The sequence below is a fragment of the Sus scrofa genome, chromosome 9, assembly GCF_054392235.1.
Source record: "Sus scrofa isolate SSC_HxYL_T2T_F1_AM1 chromosome 9, Sscrofa_HxYL_maternal_Yorkshire_Landrace_v2.0, whole genome shotgun sequence".
NCBI lineage: Eukaryota > Metazoa > Chordata > Mammalia > Artiodactyla > Suidae > Sus > Sus scrofa.
In genome coordinates, this window is record NC_139391.1 from 58,706,175 (window position 1) to 58,730,997 (window position 24,823).

Genomic DNA, 24,823 nt, shown 5'->3' on the forward strand with positions numbered 1-24,823 from the left:
AGGCAGAAAGAGGGAAGATGAACATGAGCATAGCTACCACCCAGATTAACCAAAAGTATGTCACCTGTCCAGGTGAGGCCTCCTAAGGATGGTTCCCTGACCCTTTCAGCCTCTCTCCCTCCCCACAGGAGTCCATACTATTCCCAGATTGAGATCTGTCATTCCAGGCCTCCGTACAGATTTCTACCATGCCCATTTGTTGCTAAACAGTGTAAAATAGCAGGTTCGATCCCAGCACTTGTTCATGGGTTAAGGATCTGGCGTTGCCGTGAGCCGTGGTGTAGGTCAGTGGCTACAGCTCCGATTGGACCCCTAGTCTGGGGACCTCCATATGCCACCTCCATATGCCATGGCTGTGGCCCTAAAAAGACAAAAACAAAAACAGATAAAAAAATAAGGACACAATTATCATCACAGCGTATGTGTTCAACAGTCTGAAAGTTCTGTCGATGACGTCCTTCTGTCCGATACGCCAGCTGAAAGTGCCTTCGTTTTGCCCCTGGAGCCTGTATTTGGCATGGCGCACATCGCAGCCATCTGCTTGCCTGTTCCTCAGTAGGAAGGTGTTTTGTTGCTTCCTCACTTTCTGCGGTTACACAGGTTGCTGCCGTCATGTTTGGGTTTACATCTCCGGGACCCGGGCGGGGGATTGCCCACTGTGCTCTAGTGGGTAATGCCAAGCTGTCTTGAGAGGGGTTTTCTCCTAAAAGTGTAAGGGAATGAAACGGAGGGATTGCTACTCCCCTTTCGCATGCGATCACAGAGATTTCTCTCTTTGCTTGGCCAGGCAGAAGAGAGCACCAGGGCAGGAAAACCACTCCCCCTGAGCTCTAGGTCTTGCTCTCCCACCATCCAGGATGTTTTAATTGAAGGGAAGCCTCACCATCCTCCTAATGGAACAGGAGATGCATCTCTTCCTCCTGTTTTTCTTGGTGACCAGTTTCTGTCCTCAGCCATCGACAGGTAGAAGCTATAGTCACAGACGCACACTTTCTTGTCACCCAGGCAGGGGTGGTCCCCAGTCTGTGAAAAATGCGCTGCTTAATTACCCCTGGCACTCTCTCCTCTGTTTGCCTGGAGACGTCAGCAAGTCAGGTGGGCACACTGGCAAAAACCTAGGTTTTGCTGTCAGAATCCGTCTCGAGTCTGGATTCTCACCTTCGCTAATTTTCTGATTGCAAACAACGACTAAACTTCTCAGGTTGTGTTTCCTCATTGGTAAAAGGAGAATAATCACACTAACCTCCCAGAGGAGCGGTGAGGAGTAAGGCAGAAAAGCAAGAGCTCAGTGCTTAGCATTCGGAGACCACACAGGAAATGGCAGGCGTGGATTTAAATATCTGTCTGGCACAGAGTGGCCCGGGTGTCCTGGGGGGTGAGAGGCTCCTAGGAGGGAGAAGCTTCCCCCCCCCCACCCCCGCTCCCTTCCTTCAGACTCCATTCCCAGGGGCTGGAGCACACATGGGATTGTGACCTTGTGGACAGAGCCCTGGCACTTGAAGGAGGAGGCGAAGCTCCAACAGCTTTCCTGGTCATACCCCAAAGAGACAGTGGAATGGGTTCCTGCTTGGAGGAATATCTCTGATGTGTGCACATAAGGCTTTGTCTTCACCGTCTTCGTCACCTTTTCATAACTGCACTTTGGGGACGTGGAGGAGCAATTTCCTTCCTCTCGCAATAAAAACTCAAATGATGTCAGGACACCGTGCAGATCCCTTTGGAGCGGGCAGAAAGTGGGGTCAGGGGCCTGCTGTACTTTTATGTTGTTTCCTTCTTTGCAATTCTCATTGTTTCCTCATGCACTTGTCCCCCCTCTTAATCATCCTCTGTCTTTTGTTTCTGTCCCAGCTCCCCACCTCCACCCCAGATGCTCTTCCTTCACACCCCCTCCGCTTGTTCTCTTCCAGGTCCCCTTGGCCTCCTGGCACTGCCACAACCCCCCCACCCCCACCCCCAATCCCCAGAGACTCTCATGCAGCCCTCTTGAATGAATGACTCCTGGAAGGAATAGAATTGTGACAAAATGACAATGTTTTCTGTGCACCAATGTGTAAAATGTACAATAAAAAAGCAGAATGGCTCTAAATGAATTATGGTATTTAAAAAAAAAAACTAAATTACCAATCTGTCAAATACTATTAACGCTCGGATCAGTAGGAAGAATAAGAATATGTGTACAGAGGGAGCTTTTCTGCTTTTGGAAAGCAAATACCAGCCCCTCATAACAGCTGGTTTCAGTGTCTTGAATGAGGAGGTGGTAAAGGAAAAGGGAAAACAGGGAACTCCGGTGCATCGTTTTTCCTGATGTCAAGGTAATGTGTTATTTCTGTGTGGAGCTCATATGCATTCCCACATTTGAGTGAAGGCGCATCGCCTTTCCATGGGCTTAATGCTATCTCTTTCCGAAGGACGGGGTGGATGGGAAAGGGGAAATTATGAAAAGTAAGGTGGGGGCGGAGATGGGTTTTCAAGGTTGAAGGGCTGATTTGCTCCTCAAAAAAGGCAGGTTGAAAAGGAAAGCCACATACCCAAGAAAATACCTCATCTCTGTGAATAGACTAAAAGGCAATATCCATTTGGGCAGAGAGCAGAAACGTTCTTGTTTTGAATGCTTAGAGTCAGGAGGTAAGTGAGCTGTGGCTTTGATCCAATAGGAGCCTGGCTTTCACAGAGGCACCTCAAAGTCTGTTAGGAATGGCGAAGAAAATACATTCCTTGGGAGGTTCTTGCCCTCACAGTGATAACCACAGGGCATTCTGAGACCATGCAAAGTCCTCATTCACCCTTAGAAGGTTATTTTCTTCTCCAATGCTGGATAAGAGAACACTTGACCACTGGAGGTGTTATCCAATCCTGCAATCCCTCACCTCTTCAAATTCATCTAAATCTCTTGATTTTGTCCTTCTTCAGAGGAAGATTAAATAGCCAAGGCATTAGTTGAGTATTAAATTAGAGATGGGAGAAATACTATAATAAGTAGATTTAGTTCATCTGGCCCGCAGGAGATGCATATTATTTCTCAGTTGAATGAAAGTGTTTGCTATGAACCACCTGCATGACCTGTGACCTGAGTTCTTATTAGCAGGTATCTGGTTTTTGTTCTCTGCTGACCATGGATAATACTTCTGGTTTGAACTTATATATTGGAAAGAGTCTTTAAATACAGCCTTGGAAAATTTGGATAAAAAGAAATATGGGAATATAAGTTATTATTAGTGTTAGCATTGCTTCACTGAAAAGAGCACTTTCCAGTCATATCGATATTATGTTGATAAGATGGCTCTGCCTTCTTCAAAAGGTCCTGATGTACATGGCTTAAAATAAAACAAACATGGAGTTCCCATTGTGGCGCAGTGGCTAATGAATCCAACTAGGAACCATGAGGTTGCGGGTTCGATCCCTGGCCTTGCTCAGTGGGTTAAGGATCCTGCGTTGCTGAGAGCTGTGGTGTAGGTCGCAGATGTGGCTCAGGTCCCGCGTTGCTGTGGCTCTGGCGTAGGCTGGTGGCTACAGCTCCGATTCAACCCCTAGCCTGGGAACCTCCACATGCTGTGGGAAGCAGCCCTAGAAAAAGGCAAAAAGACAAAAATATAAAAATAAAAATAAAAACAAAATAAAACAAACAAACCATGATGAGTTAGAGAAGCAATGGTGGTTATATTATTTCAATGGGAACGAAATGGGTTTCAATGGCTAACCCCAGACATAGAAGGCCATTACTTTGGCCTGGGTTTCCATGTAAAGTGTCCAAATATAAGAGTGTTAAGTTAGGGAGATGTGAGAGTAAGTGGAAGAGATTCCGGTTTCTGTTTGTTCTCTGTGCGGTTAGGCTGGGTATGATTACAGTGTTAGTTGCATTGAAGTGCTTTGTTTTCCCCTGGGTTACACACATCTAAGAGAGGAGGGAGAATAAGAGGATAAAGAGAATTGAAAAGAATTCTCAAAAGGCATTGTGAGCACATCCGCTAAGTTGTGAGTTATAAATGAATCTGAGGAAGAGACATTTAATTTTCTTCTACAGAAGCTTGAGGCTCAACAGAGGAACTTATCGGGCATCACTTTACTTACAGAAACAGCACCTTTAAAAACTCCTACTGTAGGGAAAGATAATTCAAACCATTTGGTAGTAATTATCCCTTGCATTTCTTCCACGTCCTCCAGTCTCTTGTGTCCTACAATTTCTACACAATTCACTTCCACACATATGTGCTGGGTGCCCACAGGGTTCCAGATTAGTGCTGACTTTGGGAACTTAAGGCTCAGAGAAGTCACAGCCTCTGCTTTCAAGGGGGGTGCATCATGTGACATAAGCTACGTAGTAGAAGGTAATCAATGTGGCTCATTCTGTAATAGTGGACAGATAAATCACGAGGGGAGCATGGATGAGGGAAAAAAGAATGCTGCCTGGACTTGCATTTAAATCAACCCAGAATATGTATTTATGTAAATATTCATGTATTCATTCAAATAGCAAATAAATTTTTGCTTGCCTACACTGTGACAGATATTACACTCATCAAAGAATGACATGGATGGTACATGATTATGAACTGAAACGAGTCAAATGAAAAATGAAAATTGTTTAGGCTGGTCTTTCTCAGGAATACCTCTCCCCATCTGGTCAAGGAACTGGAGAAAGAGTCAGAGTTAAAGTGAAAGAGAGAAAGAAAGGCGTGTGTAGTGTTCATTGTGGGAGGGACACACATTACAGGCAGAGAAGGGGGGGCCTGAGCGTCTCTCTCTCTTACAGAACAAAGAGCACTGCTGTGATAAACTGGGTAGTTCATAACAACAGAAATATGTTGTCTCACTTCTGGAAGCTAGAAGTCTGAGACCACAGTGTCACCAGTGTTGGCTTCTTTAAGGGCTGCGCGGGGATCCGTTCCATGCCTCTCACCTGGTTTCTGGTGGCTTCCTGACCATCTTTGGTGTTCCTTGGTTGTGGAAGCATCACACTGATGCTTTATCATCAGGTGACATTCCCCCTGTGGGTATGTCTCTATCTAGATCTTCCCTTTTTATAAGGACATCAACAAAATTAGATGGGGGCCCACCCTACTCTAGTGTGACCTCAGTCTAACCACTAATCACGTCTGCAAGGACCCTACATAGAAATAAGAACATATTTGGAGGTATTAGAATTGAGGACATCAAGGTATGGTTTTGTGGGAGAGGGACACAATTCAACCCATGACATGATGGAGTGAAGCTGGAAGTGAGGCTGGCACTTTATGACTTTGACTTCTTTGAGGATTGATAGGTCATGTTAGGGGCTTGGCTCTTTACATGAAGATTTTGAGCAGAGGATACCATGGCCAAATTTGCATTTTAAAAAGGTACTCTTGTCTCTTCTTTCTAGGATTCATTATGGAAAAGTTGAGTGTGGATAGATTCCTTTGAGGCTATTGCTGTTTTCTGGGTGAGAAAATATTAGGACTAAGGTATGGCAGGATGGACAAAATAGAAATGGAAATAAATTAATAGACTTGAGAGATATTTAATAGGTAAATATCAGTAGGACCAAGTGATGGATTTGGGTGGTAAAAAGAAGATAGGGTCAAGGATGACAACTGAATGAATGATGGCATTATTTAGTGACCCAGGACAAGATTTCACAAGGAAAATCTTGAATTTAGCCTTGGCTATGGAGAGTAGGAAGTACCTTTGAAATTCAATCCTGGAGGAAATGTTGTGTATGATGTTGGAACATTTTGGAGCGCAGAAAAGAGGTCTGGGCTAGAGATTTAGATTTGGAGATGATTGTCACGTATGTTAATTCATAGGTCAAACTCTGCATATGAGTGAAATGTCTTAGGGAGAAGCTACTATAAAATGAGGAAGGCCTGTGTGTATGCTTTGATTAAATCCAACTATGATGGCCAGTGAGAGGGATAAACTTGCAGAAGAGAAGAGGCAAGAGATGTAGAAGTAGAGCAGCCAAACTAGCCAAGGAGAGTGGTTAACAATGTAAAATGTTGATGACTGAGGCAAATGAGATGGGGAGAGACAAGGTGCCCATGGGTCAATAATGTGAAAGTTATCAAAGCCTTAGCATGACACCCTAAGACGATAGGTAATGCAGTGGGATGAGGAGTAATAGGGAGAAGAGGAAATAGATCCATTATATACAATTCTATTGAGAATAAGTTTGACTGTGTAAGCAAGATGATAAATGGGTGAAGAGAGGCATGGAGTCAAGGAAAAGATCCTGAAGATAGATTGAGTACATTTAAATGTAGATATAGAGAACAGCTACTTATACAAAAGAGTAAAAGGAAAATCAACACTATCAGGTCCTGGAGAAGGCTGGAGGGGATAAGACCCAAGTGAAATATTGAGAGCAGGATAGAGTTTAGCTGGAAGGCATAACAGCGCCAACATTATAGTGGTGGGAGAAGAGAGATGGTGTGTCCTGATACAAGCGTGGTAGTGGGTGTTCTCATTTTGAATATAAACGCAGAATGCTTTTATAATAACTTCTGTCAATCTTCCTTAAAAATAAAATTCCCTTTCCCCTATGACCAATAGGGATTCTTAATAACATCTGTATAATCCTGTAACTATTCAATTTATTAAAAGTTTAAAACCTAACCAGTCTGGCTTAACATTGCAATTTCATATTTCATTCAAATCTGCTTCCCCACAAGAGTTCAGATTTTTATTTAAATGGAGAGAACTGTAGATGGTGCTGTGGTTCTGGTTCTGGTCTGCTCACTGGCCCCTAAACTCTTCCCTTTCCATGAACCAATGATAGTCATGACAGGAAGAAAATAAATGGAAAAGGAAAGTCTCTGACTCATGTCAAGTTTGAGGACACACAGAGTTTCACAGTAAAGGGATGGAGAAAGATATTCTATAAAAATGGAAACCAAGAGAAAGCAATGATAGCTATACTTATATCAGGATGAAGATATTTCATGCCAAAAATAGTAAAAAGAGAAAAAAGTAGGTCATTATATAATGATAAAAGGGTCAATTCTTCCTTCCTCCCTTCCTTCCTTTTTTTTTTTTTTTAACCTTTTTGTCTTTTTGTCTTTTAGGGCCATACTTGAGGCATATGGAGGTTCCCAGGTTAGGGGTCTAATCGGAGCTATGGCCTCCAGCCTACCCCACAGCCACAGCAATGCCAGATCCAAGCCATGTCTGTAACCTACACCACAGCTCTCAGCAAACGCCGGATCCTTAACCCATTGAGCGATGCCCGGGATAGAACCCGCATCCTCATGGATGCTAGTCGAGTTCCTTAACCTTCTTTTTTTCTTCCTTCCTTCCTTCCTTCCTTCCTTCCTTCCTTCCTTCCTTCCTTCCTTCCTTCCTTTCTTTCTTTCTTTCTTTCTTTCTTTCTTTCTTTCTTTCTTTCTTTCTTTCTTTCTTTCTTTCTTTCTTTCTTTCTTTCTTTCTTTTTTAGTGGCTATACCCATGGCATTGGAAGTTCCTGGGCCAGGGATTGAATCTGATCTTCAGCTGTGAACTATAGCACAGCTGTAGCAATGCTGGATCATTTTACCCACTGCACTGGGCCAGGGATTGAACCTGTGCTGCTCAAGCTGCTGCAGTCAGATTCTTAACCCACTGTACCATAGAAGGAACCTCCAAGGGGTCAATTCTTGAAAGAGCTATAACAGTCATAAATATAGATGCATCCAACATTTTAGCACCTAAGATACCAAGCAAATACTGACAGATATAAAGGAAGAAATAAACAGTATGATAATAGTAAGGAACTGCAATACCCTGCTTTCAAGACTGCATAGATCATATAAACAGATGATGTGGTATATAAGTACAATGGGATGGTTTTTAGTTCTGAGAAGGAGGGGAATTCTGTCATTTGTGGCAGCATGGATGGACTTTGATGTCATTTTGCTAAGTGTGATAAGTCAGATGGTGTAAGATGGGGTCTAATTTCGTCTTCTTAATGTGGATCCATTTTTCCCAACATCACTTTTCCACTTAGTATTCTTGGCTCCCTCATCACATACCAACTGACTATATATGCAAGGGTTTATTTCTTGGGCTTCTGATTCTGTTCCCTTGGTCTCTATGACTCTTTTTATGCTGGCACCATGCTCTTTGGATTCCTATAGCTTTGTAGTAGAGTTTGAAGTCAGGAAGTGATGCCTCCAGCTTTTTTCTTCTTTCTCAGGATTGCTTTGGGTATTGACAGTTTTTTGTGACTCCATAAAATTTTAGACTTTTTTTCTATTTCTGTGAATAATGCCATGGAATTTTGATGGGGTTTGCTTTGAAACTATTAATAGCTTTGGGCGACTAGACATTTTAACAATATCAACCCTTTCAGTATGAATATGGAATATCTATTTGTTTGTGTCTTCTTCAGTTTCCTTCATTAAAGTCTGTGTTTTTCAGTGTACAGATCTTTCACCTCCTTGATTAAAATCATTCCCAAGTATTTCATCATTTTATTTTTTTTGATGCTACTGTGAGTGGGATTATTTTATTTATTTCTTTTTTAAAAACTTTGTTGTTGGTATTCAGAAATATAACTAATTTCTGTATGTTAGCTTTGTATCCTGTAACATTAACAAATGGTTTATTAGTTCTAACATGTTTTTGGTGGAGTCTTTAGAAAGTTTATATGAAGAATATACTGGGAGTTCCTGTTGTGGCTCAGTGGGTAAAGGACCCGATGCAGCCTGCATGAGGAGGTGGGTTCAGTCACTGGCCTTGCTCAGTGGGTTAAGGATTCGATGTTGCCACGTGCTGCATAGGTCACAGAGGCAGTTTGGATCTGATGTTGCTGTGGCTGTGGGGTAGACCTGCAGCTGCAGCTCTGATTTGACCCCTAGCCCTGGAATCTTCTTATGCAGCAGGTGCAGTCATAAAAAGAAAAAGAGAGACAGAGACAGAGAGAGAGGGAAGAACATGCCATCTGCAAAGACAAATTTACCTCCTCCTTTCTGATTAAGGTATATTTTATTTCCCTTTCTTGCCCAGTTGTGATGGCCTGGACTTTTAGAACTATGTTGAATTGGAGTGGTAAGAATAAGCATATGTGTTTTGTTCCTGAACTTAAAGGAAAAACTTTTCACCTTTCACCACTGAGTGTGACATTAGCTGTGGGCTTGTTGTATATGGCCTTTATTATGTTGAGGTATGTTCCTTTTACTCCCAATTTGTTGAGATGTTTTATTTATTTATTTTTTTAATAATGAGAGGATGTATTTTTTTCAAATGATTTTTCTGAATCTCTTAAGATGATCATATGATTTTTTTTATCTTTCATTCTGTTAATGTGGTGCATAACATTTATTGATTTGCATATATTGAATCATTCCTACATCCCAGACATATATCCTGCTTGATCATGGTGCATGGAACTGTATATCTACGGTTGAATTCAGTTTGCTAATATTCTTTTTTTTTTTTTTTTTGTCTTTTTGTCTTTTGTTGTTGTTGTTGTTGTTGTTGCTATTTCTTGGGCCGCTCCCGCGGCATATGGAGGTTCCCAGGCTAAGGGTTGAATCGGAGCTGTAGCCACCAGCCTACGCCAGAGCCACAGCAACGCGGGATCCGAGCCGCGTCAGCAACCTACACCACAGCTCACGGCAACACCGGATCGTTAACCCACTGAGCAAGGGCAGGGACCAAACCCGCAACCTCATGGTTCCTAGTCGGATTCGTTAACCACTGCGCCACGATGGAAACTCCAGTTTGCTAATATTCTGCTGAGAATTTTTGCATTTATATTTATTAGGCATTTTGGTCTCTAGTTTTATTTTCTTATAGTGTCTTTATCTGGCTTTGGTATGAGAGTTGTGCTAAACTCATGAAATGAGTTTGGGACTGTTCATTCCTCCTCAAACTTCTGGAAGAGTTTGAGAAAAAATGGTATTAACATTTAAATTTTCGGTAGAATCCACTAGTGAACCCTCTAGTTCTGGGCTTTTCTTTGTTGGGTGTTGGACTCCTTCCTCAGTCTATTCAAAATTTCTCCTTCATGATTCAGTCTTGGTATGCTATATATTTTTTAAGAATTTACCTATTTCTTGAAGTTCCCATCATGGCTCAGTGGTTAACAAATCTGACTAGGAACCATAAGGTTGTAGGTTCGATCCCTGGCCTTGCTCAGTGGGTTAAGGATCCAGTGTTTCCGTGAGCTGTGGTGTAGGTAGCAGACATGGCTCGGATCTTGCATTGCTGTGGCTCTGGTATAGGCCTGTGGCTACATCTCCGATTAGACCCCTAGCCTGGGAACCTCCATATGCCGCAGGAGCGGCCCTAGAAAAGGTAAAAAGACCAAAAAAAAAAAAAGAATTTACCTATTTCTTCTAGGTTATCTCATTTGTGGGCATATAACTGTTACAGCACTATTTAATGGTCTTTGCTTTTTTTTTTTGGTATCATGAGTAATGTCACCTGCTTCATTTCTGATTTTACTTATTTGAGTCGCCTCTCTTTTCTTTTCTTCTTTAGCTAAAGTTTTGTTAATTCAGTTTATCTTTTAAAAAAAAATTCTTACCTTCAATGATCTTTTTTTGGGTTTATGGTTTGTATTTAATTCATTATCTACCATAATCTTTGTGATTAAATGGAGGTGTTGGTTAACACAGTGGTTGTAATCATTTTGCAGTGTATAAGTGTATCAAATCAACTCATTGTATACCTTAAAATGTACACAATATTACAGGTGAAGCATATCCCAATAGAGTTAGAAAACAAGAGACAAGGGCATGCCCTTCCCAAAGTGTTGCTTGCACTCTAAGTTCTGGGTCTTATCTATTCACCTAGCTCATCTATAGACTCAGAGGGTGCAAATGGAGGCCCAAATAGGCCCAGCTAGTGGCATCTCACACCCAAGCAAGTCCCTTCCTTGATGTTAGCCCATTAAGAACCCAGAATCAATTTCTTTTTCCAGCTGATCCCCAGCTGGTGGCAAGTCATCACTTTATTCAGTTGCTCTAAACTCTCTGCTCCAATCTGATGAAGTCCTCAGAACCTCAAACCCAAAACCTTATCCACCCCCACACATTCATGGCCTAGAAACACTGTTAGATACATAACATGTAAACCTACAGGACCATTGGAACTCGAGGGAATAATCCGTGACGCCTCTATGCTCATACACCATTCTCTTTCTTTCTAGTGCTCGTCTCCTAATTTGATTAATAAAACACAGGTCAGTAGGGCTTGCAGCTCAATCACGAACCTGGGTGGCAACTGTAAGAGCTACTTTATTATTACAGGCAGCCATCAACCTCTTGAGCCATTTTTGCAGCAAACCTGTTCTGTCCCACTTCAGAAAGGAGAATAAATCAGAGACATTTCCCTCCCTTTCCTTGTCCCTCTAGATTAGATCAGGACAGAGGGATTGTAGAGCAGAACCCTTCTAGTCAAACACTTGAGGAGGTGATTCCTTTGAATTGAGAATGGGTTAGCAGTGGTTGACAAATTCAGAAATACTGGAAGCGATCCACTAGCACTTTACCCCATGTTATTACATGGATAAGGTAGCAGAAAGTTGGGGATGATGGAGAGTTGGAATACAAGTTGGACAGAGAAGGATTCCCAAGCATTAATAGGATTCCCTAGAGGTTACTGATGATGTATTTGTAGAAGGATAAATCTGACTTCCTGCCTGACATTCTTGGCTTCAGTGTGGTTGCAAACATAGGTGTAGGGTTTCTGCTCTTACACAGCATGGGATAGTGATATGTCAACTAGTCCATGTGCATATGAAGTCTGTCTCTGTCTCTCTAGTTTAGGACTGTAGATGGTAGTGCTCACAGGGAAAGCATTTATTCTTTCACTTATGTCTGCATCCATTCTTTCCTCTATTCATTCAACAAACATTGTTGAGTATCTTGATTAAATACAAGGTCAGTTGGGCCTGCAGGCTCTGGGTATGAAGATGGATGAAAAATGTTATTTCCGCTTTCATGGTATCTAATGTCTCCTTGGGAAAGATAGAAAATAAAGAGCAAACAAAACCAACATGCATAAATCTAATTATATGTTGGAAAATTGATGTAAAGGTGAAAGTTAAGATGCTGTGATAGAAAACGAAAGGAGAGACACACTTACATAGAGACTTGGGTCTATACACAGAGTTTGGGGAATTAGCTAGGCTTGGCCATACCAGGCATTGGGGTGAAGTATTCCTGGCAGAGGTGGGAAAGAATGAGAGGGACCCATTGTGGGTTTCAGACAGTGAGGTTGCACCAGTGATGAAGAGTCACTCTGTGTTGTGCAGAGAGGGTTATACAAGGACAGGGAAGAAAAGCGTGAACTGGTTAGGTGACTCGGAATCCAAATCTTTCAGCTGAGAACAACCTACCTGTCATTTTGTCCCTAATGGACCCATTTTCAATGACCCGTGTTTTGTCTAAAACCCGAAACCTTAGAACTATACAACTTCCCATTTCTCATACTCCTTCACTGTGATTATGCAGCATACCCCAAGTTTAGTATATTAACTAAGAGTGAATGGAAAAATCTGTTTTCACATTGAGTAGTTATCTTGAAGTTCAAGTCATGTACAGGTAGGTTAATTATAGATATCAATTTATTTCATCACATTCTAACAAAATGGTTAAATTTTATGGACAGTTACCTTCCTAATTTCTACATCCATTCTTTTCCCACTCTTAAGATTATGCTCACCTGAATTTTAAGTGATCTCCTACCATCATTAGGTGATAATAACCTCTAAGTCCCCCATTTCTAGCATTGACACCTAAATCAGTTTTCCACTGGGGGGAAAAATTATCTCAGTGTTTAATTCTTAAATTGCTATTTTTCTTCTGGAAAGAAATGCAAAATGGTAATTAGGTTTATGGCTCCAGGGTCAAACTACCTGAGTTCAAACTTCTAGCTCAACTGAAGTTATGTGATCTGGATAAGCTATTAAACTCTCCATGCCTTGTTTTCACTTGTGAAACTTCCCTGGACGGGTTTTAGGACTAAATGGAAGGATTCACACAAAGCTCTTATCACAGCCTTGTCCAAAGCAAGTGCTCAATTAATGCCAGATATTATTGTTTACATGGTTATTACAATCACCACCACCACCACCTTCACCAACGCCGTCACCACCACCAGCACAGTTACTGATTCGGATCATCAAATGTCTTTTCTTTCCATGTGTTTCATAGGATCTCTCCACACCAAATCCATCCGTGCAAATATTATTCCTCTTGTTTCTTTTTTTTTTTTTCTCTCCTCTGTCCTTTTGACTGCCATAGTGTCTATTAACTTTTCAAAGTACTAGAAAATCCAAGGCTCACTTTTATATTGCAACTACTCAATACAATGAACGATAAAAAATAAATCTGGCTAAGTTCATTTTAGCCTCATGACTAGCACTCTACCTGACCATCTCTCTCTCCGTCTCTATTTACACACACACACACACACACACACACACATGCTTATTCTAAAGCTCAAGATTATGCAGCTTCCTTAAACATTGTTTTATCCAAACACAAGCTCTAAGAATGCCCAGAGCCCTGATCCTCTCTATCAGGTCTTAAGAAACCCATTTTGTATTTGGGACTCATTTCTTTCCTTGAAAATTGTAGCTTCTAAGATGTTGGAGGTCTCCTTTTCATGTCTGCATCTATAAAAATGAATAAATGACTGAAACCGTTATAATTTGCTTCTGTTTACAAAGCATATTAACAAGCATGATCTCTCTCGAAGGCCCAATGTGGAAAGCTCCAGTGTCCCATTTTGTTGATAAGCAAACTTTGCCAGGAGGTTGGATGGTGGGCCAAGGTCACAGGGCTGGAAATGGCAGAGCAGAGCCTGGAACTTTGGCTGTGCACAGATGGCCCAAGCTGGGTTGTGTGTGAGCTCTCGGGGAGCCTCCCCCCCGAGAGCTCATGTCATGAGGTCCCCAAGTCTCCAGGAGGTCAGGACTCTGGACAGCTTGCAAAGGGCTCAGGGCATTATTAAAGTCTTCCCACTCTCAAATGTGTAAATATGTACACATTCCAGGAGACCTCCCAGCTGGTGTCGCAGATAACTCTCCCTGGGAAAGCCACTCCTTGACCTGCAGAGGAGAGCATTTCGGAATTGCATTCATGCTATGGCTTTTCAGTAAAAATTAGGTCACAGATACTCTCACTCTAGACCTAAATTAAAGAGAATAAATTGTACTTGACGACTCTCAGACCAGCCCCCATGTTCAGATTATCTTGGGGCTTATAGGAGTCCCTTAAATATTCATGAAAGCACAAAGGATTCAGTGTTAATCTACATACTGAAGGTAGAGAGCAGAGAGGTCTGATTCCCTAGTACATATATATGAAGAGCCAATATTAGTCAATTCTCCTACACAGGAAGATTCGTCTGCATACAGATGGATGAACAAAGGGCAAGCGCTTTGTTCCAAAACCTACTCAAACTCCCAAGCCGCCCATCAAAACAAGCCGCCCACACTCAAACACAAGCATAAACACTCTCAACAAATTCTCGATGTGAGAGGAGGAAAAAGCAGAGGTCATATGTATGCATGAGGCTTCTCCCTTTCACTCATGAGCTCAGAGTAATTTCTTCACCTGCTAACTCAATGTCAGAGTCTGCGAGACCAAATTCCAACACCACAGCCAGGGGACTGAGTATGCGATGTTTGGCAAAGCCATCATTACGGGGAAACCTTGCTTCTAAGAAAAAAACATGATGCCCCGAGGAGGATTTGACCTGTATATTTGCTTTTTTTCAAGGTAAAAAAGAATCACGAGTCTATAGACTCACTGAAAGTGACTCTGAGCTTTATTTTTAATCCCAATATAAGACAAGTGTGTGCCTATGCATGACCCATGGTAATTAATCTACACTTCACCCTTGGCTTGGATATGGGACAAACTAAAACCCAGAGAAAAATCTGATGTCAAAATTCTGGACCCATCATTTACTAATTCTGTATCTTCAGATGAGTTACTAAGACTTCTCAAGCTCCAGCTTCCCTGAATATAAAGCAAGGAAAATAATAGTAAGTCGTTTCTTGGGGTTGCTTTGGGGATCAATTAAGGGAAGTGTATGCTTGTATGCACATGTGTAAAAACACACACATATACATTCACACATATATACACTTACATACATTAAGTACGTGCATACATATATGAGAACACTCTTTGAAGGCTAAGTGCTATCCAAATGATAAATTAATTTTAAAATATACTTTAGGCTGCTCTTTTGTAAGATATTTGCTGTAATGAGATTTTCCCTTTAGTAATTACAGACTAATTTGCTATTGTTCATAGGATGAACAAAATATTTATGAACTGGCAGGGTTAGAACTGTAGTTAACACCCATAAAATAAAGTATTTCTCATGTAGTTAACAACCATAAAATAAAGCATTTCTCAATCATAGTGAATGGCCCAGAAAATATTAAGCTCACAAAATGTATCCTGTTGGCCATGTCTTGAACAGAAGTTTATAAATATAATTATTACCAAATTTAGTAGACTACACCTGTATGCATGTTTTCCTTAGAGGTCTTTCCTGATTACTTTTTTATTTTTTTGGTCTTTTTGTCTTTTTAGGGCCATACCTGCAGCATAGGGAGGTTACCAGGCGAGGGGTCGATTCAGAGCTGCAGCTGCTGGCCCCTGCCACAGCCATAGCAATGCCAGATCTGAGCTGCATCTGCGACCTACACCAAAGCTCATGGCAACACCAGATCCTTAACCCACTGACCGAGGCCAAGGATCGAACCTGTGTCCTCATGGATGCTAGATGGGTTCACTAACTGCTGAGCCACGATGGGAACTCCTCTTTCCTGATTCTTGTATTGAAGACTTGTGGCACTGTGGAACAGGCTAAGGGTTTTGAGTCAGACCTGCGTCTGGCCACCTGGCCAGCATTCTCTAAGTGTGTCAGCACCAGCAATTCATTCTCCATTTTTCTGTGACTGTTACCAATAGCTAACAGGAGCTGATGCATAATAGGCTCCAGGGAATATGTTTCATAGACATTATCTCATATAATCTTCAAAGATTCTAATGATGTAGATACTAATGTTATCCCCATTTTACAGGGGTGTAAACTAAAGCACAGAGAGGTTTATATGACATGTCCAAGGTTACATAGCTGGAAAGTGGCTGAGGGATGTTTTGGACTGCATCTGAGTTCAGAGTCATGCTCCTAACTGGGGGAGAAAGTCTTAGGGTGCCAGGTGGTACAACAATGGATCACTAACAGTTACCACCACCTGCGCAGGCTGGCTACATCCAGACTTTCAACGCAACGTATCATTTTTTGATCCTTACATCAATTTTATGAAATAGATACCATTTGTTTTACAGATAAGAAAATGGAAATTTAATATGTTACTATCAAAAAACTCACTAGGGGCCCATTGGTCACCAAAGACAAATCAAGATCTGGGCCCAGATCTGCCAACCTCTAGGCTTTTCTAGCAGCCTGGTTTCTAGATAAGCCATATCTGGAGCCCAGCCCAGGCATCCTTGTGAGTGGGGCTGGCTGCACACCGTGGGAGGGGGCAGGGCACGAAGACAGCACCAGGGAAAGGCAGGGGGTAAAAAGAGATAGTTCAAAGGAAGAAAACCTCAAAGATGATTGCAAGATGCTAAAATCAACCTCAGATGTACATCCTAGGTCCCCTGCACAGAGCTTCTGTTATCATCTTCATCATCAGCATCATCACTGTCATCACCATCAAAATCATCAGCATCACCACTACTTACTGAGCTTTTACCTTAGACTAAGTTTCCTTGAAAGAGTTTGCACGCATTAATTTATTTCATCGGCACAGCAATGCAGTGGGATGTAATGTTATTATGAGTAATTTGTACAGGAGGAATCTGAGGCACAGAGGAGTTAGATAACTTCACCCAGGTCACACAGCTACTTAGCACTAGAGCCAGGATCCAAATATAGGCTTTTTGGCTCTATAGGACCTGATTTAAATCACCATGCTCTACTGCTTCCTGTTAGATACACTCCTTAATATCTAACAAGTGATGAGGTAGATGTTCTTTATTGGGTATAGGCAGCTAGAATCTAATGCAAGTCATTGCCGCATGACCCAGTCATCATTTCATTCAACAAATGTCTTCTGTATCCTTCCCATGTGCCCAGTATTTTTCTCAACACTGAGGAACACAGCAGCAAACAGGATCTGGAGAGATTCCTGCCCTCATGAGGCTTATTAATCTGGAGAGTCAATAATGTATTATAAGAAAAATAGGAGGTTTTAGGGGATGGTAGATAATTGTTCCTCAGAACTTCCATATCTTTTGGGGCTCAGATCTGGAGCCATTTCTCTGTTTTGAAGGACCAGGTGATAATGCAAAGTTTGATGCATGCATCTCACCTCAACCATTCAAAATGCAAATGAAAATTGCCAAATACATGTGTGTATTATGTGCACCTTAAGGCTATGACATATGCCATCTGAAGTGTTACTGAAGTTTACTGAATTTAAGCGCATTGCATTTAAGCTCCCCAATCTGAACAATCAGAATATTCATAGTATATATAACTGACAAAGACATATCTAGAAGGTATAAACAGCTCTTACAAATCAAAACGAAAAAGATAGGCATCCAATAAAATGGTCAAATGATAGGCAATTCACAAGATGACTAATAATTTGTGAAGGAAATTGACCTCCTCCATCATTAGGGAGATTTCAGTGAACACCATAATGATATATTACTATGTATCCATCAGAATAGTTAAAATTAAAAAGATTTACAATGTCAAGTGCTGGTGTGGGCGTAGGGCAACTAGAACCCTCTTACATTGCTGCCGGGGGTCTAAATGGAAAAATTGTTTAGAACTACCAACTACAGGGTCTCATGTTATTCTTTTCAGCCAAGATTCCCCAGGCACAGATTATATACATGCCCCCAAAGGTATTTTACAAAAATGTTCATAGCTGCCGTATTTGTTTTGCCCTTAAACAGGAAGCAGCGCAAACATGAACAGCCTAATGAATACTTGAACTGGGATATATTCCTCCAATGGGATAATATTAAACACTAAGACTGATAAACTGTATCTATATAACAATGGAAGAAAGTTGAGCAGAAGAAGCCAAACACAGGAATTCACTGCAAGGGATCCTGTGTATAGAGAGTGTGAAACAGGCAGCAGAAATCTATAGAAAGAAGTTAAGAGAGTGTCACCCTTGGAAAGTAGAGCTAGGGGTCAAGGAGAGGGTTCTGATAAGGGTGACCTTCTATTCCTTCAACCAGTGGCAGGAAAGCAGTTGTGTCCACTGTAGGAACAGTTATCATGTTGTCTACTCACAATGTGCTCATTTTTTCTGTATGTATTTATATTTCAATAAAAGCTTTTCAAAATAATCAGGATATTTACCACCTTGAATTTCCTGGTTCTTCCCCTGTTTTCCAAAGGTTTCTTATGGAATTATTTATTTTTATTTATTTATTTATTTATTTTTTGGCTTTTTAGGGCCACACCTGAAGCATACGGAGGCTCTCAGGCAAGAGGCCCAATTGGAGCTGTAGCCACCAGCCTATACCACAGCACAGCTCGCGGCAACGCCGGATCATTAACCCACTGAGTGAGGCCAGGGATGGAACCTACATCCTCATGGTTCCTAGTCAGATTCACTTCCCACTGAGTCACAACGGGAGCTCCCCTTATGGAATTCTAATACAATAAACTAGTTTGAATTCATCTTCAGGGCAGAGTTCTTGCTTTTCCATCTTTGTAGACTTCCCTTAAATCTTTTTGGACTAAATTAGCGAGTGAATTAAAATTATTGCTAAGGGAATTCTCATTTTTATATGTCAAATTGCATGACAGTGCCTGGAACTCAGGAAGGAGACAGTGCGTGCCAGCTGTGTGAATGAAGTGTGGATTTCATGTTTGCAACTTACATTCACATGACTTTTAGTATCTATACTGGTGTGCAGTTCATCTGAGGCTGGAAATTCAAGGTCATTTAAAAAGTTTTTCCAATGAGTATGACCTCCCCTCTACCTTCCTCCCCACTTTATAAGTAGCTGGACTTTTATTGAGTCTCTGTAGAAGTCAGTTGCCCAATAAAGGATGCTTTATTTACTTTAAATATGGGAAAAAATTGGTTTCATTCCTCAGGGCATTATTAATTACTGATTTACTAATTACACTGGAACTTTTTTTTAAAGCAGTCTAGGCAGTTGTTTGAATAAATTCTTATTTAAGTGAGTAATTAGCTGGATCAAAATAATTGACTAAATTAAGAAATTCTTTAATAGACATTATTTAGGTGTCAGTTTGATTTTGCTACCAGTGATGTGTAACAGATTCATTGTGTGAAGAGTAATAAATCTGTCACTCTTGAGGGGATTCATTTTTAAACAAAAGGGAAATCTCTTGTGAGGCCTATGGAGTATTCCCTACATGTAAGTTATGAAATATATTTTTTTTGTCTTTTTAGGGCCACACCCACAGCATATGGGGGTTCCCGGGCTAGGAGTCCAAACAGAGATGAAGCCACTGGCCTACACCACAGCCACAAAAACCTGGGATCCGAGCCACATCTGCAAACTACACCACAGCTCACAGTAATGCTGGATCCTTAACCCACTGAGCAAGGCCAGGGATTAAACCTGAGTCCTCATGGATACTAGTCGGATTCGTTAACTGCTGATCCACGACAGGAATTCCTAGGTTATGACATATTTTGCATTTTCTCTTTAAACTTTACTGACAAGACAAAAGATTCAGGCTACAGAAAAAAATACACCTATATTAACGAAAAAAACTTTACTGGGGAAGCGATAGTTGTGTTTTTCGTTTTTTTTTAGTCATGTTGGTATCAAGACTAGGGCAGGCAGGGGCCCTTGAGTAGATGAGCATTTTCACACTGGTTCTCATGAAGTTTCACCCCATCTTCAAGATTCTGTGAAAAGACACTCCTCTGGCATGGCTTCTTGGAGCCCCCACCCCTCAATTAAGCAGTTAGTGACGCTGTAAATTGGGTTTTCTAACAGGTGGTGCAACTCCTAAAACACTGTTCTCATTATAATGTAGATGTTCACTGTAGCCTGTAACCTGCCCCAGTAATTGTCTTTGTAATCGAAGAAATCTGCTATTAAAGAGTGAATCAACAATGCATGGATGAGTTAATATTTAGGAGAGTCACATTCAATTGGGTCCTTGCTGAAAGCCCTTTCTCTGTGTCATGATTGATATAATTTTTCTAATGAGGAAACAGATCCCTCCTGAGTAATGCTAATTCTTCTCCCCTGGTTGCCCAGGATGGTCCTTAATCATTAGTTTGAAGACCAACCTAGAACAAGACAAGCTAAGGATTTTAAACCCCTTAGCTCCTGGATGGAAAAAGTTACTGTGCACCCAAGGGCTGTGTATAATATTATGTGAGACCCATCGTCATTAACTGCCATGATATAGGGCTCCACAGAGGGAGGGGTAACCACCAGGTCTGCGTGGGAGATGTGACTCTTGGTGGCAACACTCCCTGACATTGGAACACATGTTCTAACTGAGGATGATTTTCACTGCCTGAGCTGGAAAGAGGTCGTGTATAATACCAGGTTTTATATTAAACAAAAATAAATTTTCTCCAACGCGAGTTTTCAGACAGGTTGTCCTAATATATTAACTTCTGTCTGTGTTTTGAATAGTCAATTTCACGGTGAAATGAGTTCTTAATAATATATTTACCACCTGGGAGAAATCTCCCAGCCATCTGGAAAGGAGAGGGGATTTAGTGCCTCCGAACGGAGATTGGATTTTTTTTTTTTTTTTTTTTTGCACTGTTATTTATTTATTTTTACACCGGGTGGCGGGACGGATGACCTGGTTCCAGGCTTGCCGCTGCGGTGGGTGGGGAGAGGACCGCACCGACTCTGCGCATGCTCAGGGCCCGCCTGTCCAAGGAGGCAGGCTCTGCCTCTGGTGTTGGGAGTATAGGCACTTAGCCTGTCAAAAATCCTGAAAGAGATCCTGTCTTGTACTAAGCTAGTAAGAAAGACAAAAATTGTAACATTTACTGTCTGGTCTTGTGTGCGTTCTGCATTCCTATGGGGCAGCAGAGGGTGAACAGTCAGAGCAGTGGCTTTATTCAAATCCTGACTGTGATTTATTAGTTGTGTTACAAATTAATAAATCCCTCTGGGCTTCGTTTTCTGCATATTTAAAATAGAAATTAGTATATCAATCTTTCTACATGGTTGTGGGGATCGGAAATAGTGTAGGGAACTTGCTTAGTTCAGTGATAGAATCAGTGGTCAATATGAAAATATGGAACACGGGAAAGAAAGCTAAAAATTATAGACTATTACATTTAGAATGGATAAGCAGTGAGGTCCTAGTATACAACACAGTAAACAGTATCTAGATAGACTGATGGAATATAGTATGAGAAAAAGAATACGCATATAGGTATGACTGGGTTATTATGCTGTACAGCAGAAATTGGCACACCATTGTAAGTCAACTATACTTTAATTTAAAAATAATTTTTAAAATATATAACAGGTGTGTGTGTATACCTACATGTGTGTTCATACACATATACCTCAATATAAAATACATACAATGATCTAATAGAAGATATTGAAACTGGATGGATAAGAGTCATGGGCTTATGTTTTTAAAAGAGTTTTCCAGAATTAAAAGTTTCATTATTCATTCACTCAACAAATATCTACCAAGCACCTACTATGTACAGAAACTCTTCTAGGTACTTTATATATGTCCATGAATAAAACAAATATTGGTGCCTTCTTCGTGTTTAGATTCTCAAAGTGGAGAAGAGATAAATAATTAATGATAACCTAATAAGTAAGTAAAGCACGCTATATATTTGAAGGTGATAGAAGATAGAACAGAACTAGAAAAGGGTTAAGGATTGGAGTTTCAGGATGTGGGCAGATTTTGGTTTTCACAGGGTAGTCAGAGTAGACATCACTCACAAGTGACATTATAGCAAAATATCGAAAGAGATGAGGGGAGTTCCCCTTCTGGCTCAGTGGCAATGAATCTGACTAGTATCCATGAGGATGCAGGTTCGATCCCTGGCCTTGCTCAGTGGGTTAAGGATCCAATTCTACCCCTAGCCTGGGAACTTCCATGTGCTGCAGGTGCAGCCCCCCCCCCAAAAAAAAAAAGATGAGGAAATGAATCCTGTGGACATCAAGGAAAAGAATAGGCCAGGAGAGGAATCAGCCCGGAAGAAAGCCCTGAAGAGCATGCTGGACAGGCTCAGTGAGTAGCAAGGTAGTCACTGTCTGAAGCTAAGGGAGCCCAGAGATGTCCAGGAGTGAAGGTAATAAAGATAACAGGAAGCAAAGAAGGGGGAGACTTATGGGTCATGGTAAGGACATAGGCTTCTACTGTGAGAGAGAATGACAGCCAGTGCTGGCTTTGCATAGAACTTAACATTTGAAAAGAATCACAACTTTTGCTACTGCAATGTGGAGATTAGATTTGGCTGGGCATGGGCAAATGTAGATGTGGGGAGAAGGATGAGGAAAACCACTGAAGTAACCCATGAAGAGAGAGCAAACCATGGTGGTGGCAGTGCAGCCATTGAGACATGATCAGTTTGGGGATAAACGTCCATGGTGGGAAAACATGATTTTCTGCAGTGTGAGAGAAAGGAGTCATACCGGCATGTATGATCACATTTGGCCTGGGCACCTGGAAGGATGAACTTGCTATCAGCAGAGACAGCGAAGGCTGTGAGGGGGTTATGTCTGGGAGGTCAGGTCAGGAGCTCCATCTTGAAGATGCTGAGCTGGGTGTGTCTGTTAGATATAGGTGAGGCTAAAGAGCCCACCACGGAGTTCCCATCATGGTGCAGCAGAAACGAATCCCACTAGGAACCATGAGGTTGTGGGTTCGATCCCTGGCCTTGCTCAGTGGGTTAAGGATCCGGTGTTGCCATGAGCATACGCAGCTCGGATCTGGTATTGCTGTGGCTGTGGTGTAGGCTGGCAGCAACAGCTCAGATTAGACCCCTAGCCTGGGAACCTCCATATGCTGCAGGTGCAGACCTAAAAGGCAAAAAAAAAAAGCCCACCACTGCATGTTCTTTTATGTAGTCCAGATCTGAGCCAGAGACAAACATGGACATTGTTGGCATAGAGATGTTAACTAAATCCATGATTCCAAATGAGATTCTCAAGGAAGGGAACAGGAATGGAGAAAAGAGCTAAGATTGAGCCCTTGGTCCCTCCAATACTAAGGAGACTGTGAGGAACCACCAAGAACAAGGACACCGGGTGAAGAATGGACAGCACAGAGGGTAGACTGATTAAATTCTGCTAATAGGTCAGGTCATATCAGACCTGAGAAGTGACCCTGAGAATTTGAGGCAGGGAGTTTGACAGTAGCCTTGAAAACATGTTCAGGGGAGTAGTGAGAGCAAAGCGTGAAGATAATTTAATAAAAAAAATACAAAAAGATGAATAGAAAACATACAACTTTTTGAAACATTATTTCTTTAGGACTGCAAAGAAATGACAGGAGAAGTAAAGTCAAAGATGAGGCTTTTTTTAAAAAAAATGAAATACATTTGTGGTTGCCCAGAGGGAGGGGAAGGGGTGGGAGGGACTGGGAGTTTGGGGTTAGTAGGGGCAAACTATTGCATTTGGAATGGATAAGCAATGAGATTCTGCTGTGAACTGTATCTGATCACTTGTGATGATACAGGATAGAGGATAATGTGGAAAAAAGAATGTATAACTGGGTCATGTTGCTATACAGCAGAAATTGACAGAACACTGTAAATCAACTATAATACATTTTAAAAAATGAAATACACAACAGCATGTTTGTATGTTGATGGAGATGATCCAGAAGAGAAAACATGGCCTGTAGTAGAGAGAGTGTGGTATAAGTGAAAGATGTCTGGGTCCAGTTAGCCCCCTGAATCTGCAGGTTCCCATATCCACAGAGTTGACCAACAGCATATTGAAAATATTCAGGAAAAAAAAATCCAGAAAGTTCTAAAAAGTAAAACTTGAATTTGCCCCACACTGCCAATTATTTATATAGCACTTATATTGTATTTACAACTACTTATACAGCATTTGCATTGTATTAGGTCCTGTAGATAATCTAGAGATGATTTAGAGTGTATAGGAGGATGTGCATATGTATATGAAAATGTGGCGCCATTTATAAAGGAACTTGAGCATCTTTGGATTTCGGTGTCCATGGGAGGTCCTGGAATCTATGTTGCTTGGATACTGAGGGATGATGGTACATCAGATGGAGTAGGATCTGGTGTTCTTTGGAGGCAGCTGTGGGTACAGATGCTGTCAGGTGGATGGAGGAGTAAAATACTCTTCTGAAGAGTTTAATTTTCTCAGTGAATTAGAAAGTGAGGTCAGGAGGTGATTCTGAGGATGGCGAGGTAGTGTTGGAGGTTGAGGAAGAGAGAAGTTATGGAAGGATCATCCTGAGGCGTTGAGGACTGAAAGCATCCATGTGGTGCTAAGGGCCACATGTGTAATAAGGGCTCTCTTGAAGCTTTCGATGATTAACTTACACTGAGATGATTCAATTTAGGGTCAGCTAACTAGGTTCAGTACAAATTTTTGAGACATTTTATAAGTTATGAACTTTTCTTGGCTCTGAAGATATTAAGTGAATACAAAGTAGTCCCTCCCCTCAAAGAACGCACAGTCCCACAGCAAGAGAGACCGAAATATGAAATCAATAACTCTAATAAATTGTGATAATTCTGTAATTGAGTTATGCTCATCGATTTGGGAATTACTGCCAAATGCTATTTCCAAAAATAGTGACACAGCAAGCTGATGGGGTATTTCATTTCAGAATCAGAATGCGGTTCTCCATAAACACCTTCTTTTACTCAATAAGCATTTATTAAGCACCA

The 24,823-nt window shown here is 41.4% G+C and overlaps 1 protein-coding gene and 1 long non-coding RNA gene across 5 annotated transcripts in view; one reads left to right on the forward strand and one right to left on the reverse strand.

The window, feature by feature from the left end:
- Positions 1-5,250, reverse strand: part of LOC146399937 (uncharacterized) — a 31,847-nt gene extending 26,597 nt beyond the window's left edge. Inside the window, exon 1 of the long non-coding RNA XR_014815590.1 lies at positions 5,229-5,250. This is a non-coding gene — a long non-coding RNA (uncharacterized LOC146399937). The remainder of the gene's footprint in view (positions 1-5,228) is intronic.
- Positions 1-24,823, forward strand: part of NTM (neurotrimin) — a 1,001,303-nt gene that overhangs the window by 464,480 nt on the left and 512,000 nt on the right. The gene's annotated exons all lie outside the window — the stretch shown is intronic.